We start from the raw sequence: 7,942 nt of genomic DNA on the forward strand, positions 1-7,942 counted from the left end.
AAAAGAATGGGAATGGGTGGGTAGGGAAGTGGGGGGCGCTATGGGGGACTTTTGGGATAGTATTGGAAATGTAATTGAGGAAATTATGTAATAAAAATATTAAAAAAAAAAAAAAAAAAAAAAAAAAAAAAAAAAAAAAAAAAAAAAAAAAAAAAAAGAAAGTATAGACACTTGAATCTAGCCTTTGGAGTCTTCAGTGAAGTCCAAGACACCCTAGAGCAGGGGTGAGACGGCGCTTTATGGTAGCGCTTTGGAGGCGATGTGTCACGCAGCAATACGCATCTGATGCAGTGAGGTCATGGAGAACAAATCATCGCTCTGGCCTCATTAGCCTTTTACTCTTGTTTTCTGAGTCCATTTGGCTATAGGATAAGAAGGAAGAGGGGGGGGGGCATGCTTCACGCATGCTATCCTGATACGGGGCAGGACTGAGCTCCTATCCACACCCTGGCGGGATCTCCCTGCAGGACTCTGGGGTTAAGCGTCTCAGCACCTCTCAAATGTGTTAAACGAAAATGGCAAAATCCATCCAAGGGTCTGGGAGGCAAAACACGGAGAACGTTCGAGTCCAGTGTTCACTTGAAGTGGGCCGTCATCAGTTCCAGACTGTCAGCAATCAGAGACGTCCAGGAGCGATGCAGAAGGCCTGCTAGGTCCTATTCATTTTAATGAGCTGTCTGGCTCCAGCCCCTGACCGAGAGAGCCTTCTGGAAACCAGCTTGAGTGGGACCCTAGTGTGAGACCTTGCATCGGCAGAACACTATTCCCCTCGCGGCCTCTCCTTCCAAGTTTTGCCTGCAGATGATCTTGGTGCTCACCACACCACACGTGAAAGGAACAGACTGTGGGGCCAGCCGTTTCTTGTGGCTAGAAGGTATAGTAAAGACGGGGAGGAGGCAGGAAGCAAGACTAGCGGCCAGTAGTTTCATTTTCTTTCCCACAACTTTCCACAAGGATGTCCCTATGCCTTCTCTGCTCGGCCCTGGAAAGTTTGTAGAGATTTCAGGAGGCTGCATGGGTCATGCACAAGGATGAGACCAGAGCTGGATGTGGCGGCACACATCCGCAAGCACAGCCCTCAGCAGGCTGAGTACGAGGGTGGGAAATTCAAAGACATTCTGGACAACACAACCGGGTGAGTGAGCTGGAACTAAATAGCAAGACCCTTCTTCAACCCCTTACTCCCAATGTATACCGAAACCCAAAGGCTGGGGAAAGGGGGAAAGGGAGAAATGAAATTATGAGCAGGAAGGAGAAAAGGGAGATCGTGCCTATTCTGGGTCAGAGGAGAAAGAAAGCCCTGACAACTCCCGCAGATAGGTTCTGGGTCAATTCTGAGACCCTTGCTAGTCCTTTCCCCTTCAAAAGCTCCCTCTAGGGCTCGGTGACAGGCCCCATTCTCCTGCCTCTGTTCCTATGACCAGGTCTGTTTCCAGTTCTTGTTTTTAGAGGAGTCCCTCCTAAAATTCCCCTCCTGACAGACTTGCAAATGTCACACATTCCATGGAATTCAGGGGAACAAGGGCCCAAGGCTGCAATCATGTGTGGTGCCGTGTAAAGATGGAGGAGAGCCAATCATGCCTATCTCTCCCTATCACTGCATTCGGTGACGCCATGTTGGCACCTGGAAATAAGACACCATGGAAATATGTACAGCATAACAAGCACACATTACAACTAGGGACAGTTTTATTAAGCATCTCCTGGCACAGCACAAGAGAGGCCCAAGGACAGGCCTGGGAAAGGGTATTTGGTTCATATCACCTTGCCAGCCATTCAGGTGACAAATTCCACCTGTATTAGTTGACCTTCTGTTGCTATAATATAGTGGCCAAGGTTAGTAACTTTATAAAGAAAAGAGGTCTATTTAGCTCTTGGTTCTGTAGGTTCAAGAGCACAATGGCAGCACTATCTCAGCCTTTGAAAGGGTCCCATGGGGGAAAACACCGTAATCATCAGAGCACTCAAAGAGGAGAGGTCACATGACCTGTAGAAAGCCAAAGAGACTGGGGAACAACCATATTTGTTCTCTTTTAACAACACTCTTGCAAGAACTAATTCAGGGGTCTCGGGAGAGCAGTCACAATGCTTCCTAAGGGCAAAGGCTCCAGTGACCTAGGGACTCCCCACAAGGCTCCACTTCTTATCAGTGGTGTGCCACCACAGTACTGGTCCATCTACTGGGGACCAAGCCTCCAACACTCATTCAGACTGAATCCAGCAGTTATCAGAGGTGCCAACAGCACCAGCCTAACTCATGGTAGTCACAGTAAGGCTTCTATTCTGCCAGCGTGTCACTTTTAGAGAGAAGATTAACATACACTTTTCTACAGGCTATTTTTTCCAAGTTCTATATTTAAGCGACTGTATTCTTGCTCTGTCGAGTGGCTGTGACTTATTTTCTCCAACCAGAAAAATCAAAGCAAAGCCTATTAACATTACCTGGCTCAGGCTACCCAGGAAGACCAACCTGTAAATCTGTTCATGGATGCTTTCCTGTTGCTGTGATAAAACACCACGGCCAAGTCAACTTATAGAAGGATGTATTTATTGGAGTTTATGGTTTTAGAGGCTGAGAGTCCATCACTGTTATGTAGGGAAAGCTAAGAACCAGGCAGGCATGGAGCAGCAAACTGAGCGCTCACATCTTAAACCACAAGCAGAAAGCAGAGAGCAACTTTAGGTGGTATGTGGATTTGAAATCTTAAAGCCCACCCCGCAGTGACATACTTCTTCCAGCAAGGCCGCATCCTCTAAATCTCCCCCAAACAGCAGCACCAACTGACAACTAAGATTTCAGATGCCTGCGTCTGTGGGGAACAGTCTCATCCAAAGCTCCGCAGGCGCCTCTCATTTACTCCCTGCACTCAAACTGATGATTAATGGCCTGGGTTTGGCATCAGTTCTGTTTTTTTCCACTTTAACTAGTACTATTCAAATTATGGAATTCCATGATATAGAATACTGTGCAAATACTAAATAAATTGCAGTAAATATGTTTCTGTACTGCATGAAAAAAATGACTAGGTATATGTATTTGCATATTTTTAAGTATACAGAAGAGTGTGTGCCTGTCTATATACGTCTGCATGTGCATAGAACAGTCAGAAATGTTGCACCAAAAAGCAAACAGGGAGATGAGGATACATACTTCATTGTTTTCTTGCATATCCTTTGTTCTCTGTGGAATTTTACCATGTGCAAGAACTGCATTCTCTATTTTTTTAAAACAGCTCATTTAAAAATGAACAAAAAAATACTGCTGCTAAAAACATCTTTATCACACCACCAGCCCTCTGCTCTCTCGCTTCTCGAGCCCAGCCAGCCACTCCTCCACCCCATCTGTATCATTCTCAGGCTTGTCTTTGTTCTACCCTCCTGCTCTCTGCTCTGAGCTGCTCTTCCTTAGTGGAGGTCACACAGTGGGCCATCCGACCCAGTGAGGAAGTCTTCATCTTCTCACCTAAAGACCAGGCAGCAGTAAACTTGGCCAGAAGATTTCTTCTTGATACTACGTGGATCAGAGGGAACTCTGGAGATACTTCAGAAGGACATTTTCCCACCCCAGAGCAAGTCATCTTAGGTCAAGGAATAAAGAACTATTCTTCTCTACCAGGGTTAAGTAAACTCAAAGAAAGTAACACCCATATATGTATGGGTATAAAACAATTGATGAAGTAAATAATAATAACAATGGAAGAAAGTTTTGCACTGTTTCCAATGGGAGAGGTGAAGGAAAACCAAAGACAGGTAAATGTTACTCTATTGTTCTATTGCTGCAAAAGGAAAAATAATGTAAACTCTGAAAATCCACAAACAGAAACATGGGTTAGAAATTGGCAAGTTCCTCAGTCAAAGGCTGGGGCGCAGTGGTTCAGGGCAAGACTTGGACTGCCACTAGGTAAGGCTGGAATTGCTGTCTCTATCATTTGGCTACAGTAATGTAAAAGCACATACTGGGGGGCTTAAGAAACAATGTTTATTTCCTAACACTCTGAGGCTGGAAGTCTGAGATCTGGTTACCATGAGTAGGTTCTTGGTGATGACAGCACTCTGCATGATGTCCTCATGCGTCCCTTCTTTGGTTTGTGGAGAGAGGAGAAAGGGAGAGAAAAAGAAAGGGAGAGGAAGATCTTAAGTGTTTCTTCATTTTTATAAGAACATTAATCCCACCATAAGTGGATTCACACACATACACATACACATACACATACTCACACAAGACCTTATTTCAAACTCTATCACCTACAAAGACTCCATCTCTAAGTACCATCAGGGTTTAGGGCTTTAGGCTGCAATACATGAATTTAAGAACATGGCTAACATCTGCTCCAAAGCAGTTACCAAAGCAAACTTTGTTACATTAGTCTCATGTCATGATCCAATAAGGCTATAATGCTTGAAGATAAAGAAAATAAGAGAGGTTTGGAGCTATGGCTCTGTGTTTAAGAGCACTGGCTCTTCTTTCAGAGGACCCAGGTTTGATTCCCAGAAGCCACTTGTTGGCTAACTACAATCCTAAACCCAGTCACAGGGGATCTGATACCCCTTTCTGTGCACCACAGACATCAGGCCCATATGTGGTACATGCAGGCATGCAGGCAAAACACCCATCCACATGAAATAAAAACAAATTAAGATTTCAAAGACAAAGTTGTAGGGGGAATGTATCTGAGAGGAAGGCGTGGGGAAAGACTATTGTCAAACTATATTGTATGAAATCCTCAAAAAAATAACATTTTTTAAAAAGGAAATATGAGAGAGGATTTCTGAATTGCATTAAGGCAGTTGATGAATAAAAGTCTAGAGAATATGGGGATGATGTGGGCTGGGAGACAAATGGACTCAATGGTTAGATTGCAATGATATTCACAGATGCATCAAAGGCAGCATGAAGGAATGTTTCCTTGGATACAAATTTTCGAACTGATCCTATTTAATACCCTGACTAGTGACTTTGATGAGGAGAAAGAAGATATGGTCATCAAACTTGTCTGGACTACACTAAAAATCCTGAGCACACATACTGTAATCTTTTTCTTTCTGTAGAGAAAAAGAAACTTTGGATTTGAGATATTCTGTGTTCATTGGGCAGTTTGGCATTGGTGGGAGACATTGTGCTGAGAAATGGAAAACCAAGAGAAGCTAAGCACTTCTGGTTTGAAAACACAGAGTGTCAGAAAGATGGACTTTGGTAACTGGGAGAAGTTTGGAGAAGGAGGCAGGAAAGGAAGCTTAGGGGAGAGTGAGACCTTCCAGGCTGAAAAAGCTCTGTGAGGACAGAGAGACATCAGTATGTCACCAGATGTCTTAGGGTTTTACTGCCGTGAAAAAACACCATGATCAAAGCACCTCTTATAAAGGACAACATTTAATTGGGGCTGGTTTACGGTTTCAGAGTTTCAGTCCACTATTATCAAGGTGGGAGCATGGCAGCATCCAGGCAGACATGATGCAGGAGGAACTGAGAGTTCAACATCTAGTTCTAAAAGCAAGCAGAAGATTGGCTCCCACATGATTAGGAGAAGGATCGAATTGCCCACCCCCACAGTGACACACTTTCTCCAACAAGGCCATACCTCCTAATAGTGCCACTCCCTGGGCCAAGCGTATTCAAACAACCATACCAGATCACTAGGTAGTCCTTCACAGTGAGCAATGATAGATTGGGTGTTCTTAGTCCATGCGTCTTAGAGAAGTCATCAGCAAAGAATTCTAACTTTTAATCCTTTGAGGGAATGGTCTTGCTGTCTTTTGGATGCATTGTCAAATTGCCACAAGAAGTCTTATCTTTATCCTGCAAACATTTGACCAGAATATGCAGTGAAGAATACATTCTGCATTTAAGTTGTTAGAGGAAGGTTTTAGAAACTGACCACTTGATATGAATATACCCAAGGTCCTATACATAGGTGTAGAGATCAGCTTTGCAAATAAAGTACCAAAGAGATGTGACAGCAAACAGACCTATGAGACATTCAATATGAGTCACCACAGGAGGCTGCCAAGGTCAGTACTGTGTAAGGTACATTAATGGAGAGTGGAGTCCCAAAGGGAGTGGTAACCACTGCTTCATTTTAAGATGGATCATACATGGATTAATGCACACTGCCCAAGGCCTTCTACTTTATAATAGATTAGAGTACATTCAGAGGAGAGTAGCCCAACTCAAAAGGAAATTTAAAATCTCTATGTATTTGAAACAATAAAAGCATCCAATACTGTTCAAGAAAGTCAGACTCAAGGAAGCATGAAGTTTCAGATATTTGAAGGACTGCCAAGGGGTGACTTGAAATATCAGTTCCATAGAACTATAAGCTATGTAAGCAGGATCGATGTGTATAATTTGTTTATGCAGAGCCATTTGGGTTCCACGGGAGGGATGTCTTTCTAAGAGTCAGAGCTCTCTGAAGGAATAGACTTCCTGCAGTGGCTCTGAGCGCTCCATCATTTGACATGTTCAGGAAGGAAGTGGGTAATGATGACGTAGGAATTGGAATTTGGACTAAGTGATATTCTAGTACTCTGACATTTTAATTGTTTTGTGTCTACTTTTGTAGCTGTCACAGTGCCATAGGCTTGGCATTGACTCGGTAGATAGCTATTGACTTGAAGTACAATCTGTATGAGGTCACATCTAAGGAAGATAACCATTAGCTCACCCAAGATCACCACTAAGGATAGAACTCAGGGATGGGGTCAGAAGCACAGTACCAGAGAGTGAGCTGTAGGGAGGGAGAGGCTGTCTCTTCCCCACATGAATTGTCCTGATCTTTCCTTAGAGATGCTACCTGTGCTCGGTCAATGCTGCTCAGTATGAAATAACTTCTCCATCAATTCCCCCTAAATACCTATATAACTGAGGGTTCTAAATTCTCAACTTTCCTCAATAGTTGTTGTGACTGCTAGTTTAACTATCAACACGACACAGCTGGGAAAACAAATTGACCTGTAACATTACCTGTAGAAGAACATTTTAATTACATTAATTGACAAGGGAAGGCCTGCCCACCATTAGCAGCACCACTCCCTAGGCTTATGGCCCTGACTATATGAGTGAAGAAAGTGAACTGAGCACTGAAATGCACACATTGATCAACTGTTCTCTGTGTTTGACTCTGGATTTAATACAATTAGCTTCTTTAAGTTCTTGCAAGTTTGACTTAGCTAGAATCATGGATTCTAACCTGGAATTGTAAGTCAAATAAACCCTTCTTCCCTGAGGTGCTTTTGTTGGGGTATTTTATCACAGGATCAGGAAACTATGCTCAGACAATTTCTAAGCCAACCTTCCATTTCATGTAACTCAAGTCCAGTCTCTTCTGTAAGGATCCAAATGGGTTTGTCTTCCTTTTTACTTGGCATCCTCTCCTTTCCCAGGGAGTATCCTTTCTAGCCCTGTACTCCTATTCCCCTTAGCCTTAGGAGCTTTCTATAGCCAACAAAGCCCTAAGAACCAAGCTGAGGACCGTAGCATCTCAGAGAGGACTCTGGTAATGGAAACTAGGTAATTTTATACCAGTTTACTCTGTAAGCCTGGGGAGCTGAGTCGGTGTTGTTCTACACCTGACCACACTGTGATAGCTGTAAATAACAGCTGTTCTTTCCTCTTCTGGTTTGTCCTTCAGCACCAGAAAAGTCACATTCTCACCTGTCTCCTGGGGAAATTACTTTATCATCAAATGAACCTCTCTGGGAAGAATCTGAAGTTGCTTCTTCCACAGGAGTTCCAAGTGAACAGTCCAAATGTCCCTTCACTATTCCTGACTGTGCTTCCACTGTGTTACCATGAGCATTGTCAGCCCCTCATCAACTTCTTCTCCTGAAAGAAACACTGAGGTACATCACTGTGTCCTCCCCAATAACTCCTCTTTTCAGGCCCTATCATCTTCATCCTCCTGAGTCTTCATGTTTATCCACACATTGACACGACAGTGATAGA

The sequence above is a fragment of the Mus caroli genome, chromosome 6 (genome assembly GCF_900094665.2).
Source record: "Mus caroli chromosome 6, CAROLI_EIJ_v1.1, whole genome shotgun sequence".
Taxonomy (NCBI): Eukaryota; Metazoa; Chordata; class Mammalia; order Rodentia; family Muridae; genus Mus; species Mus caroli.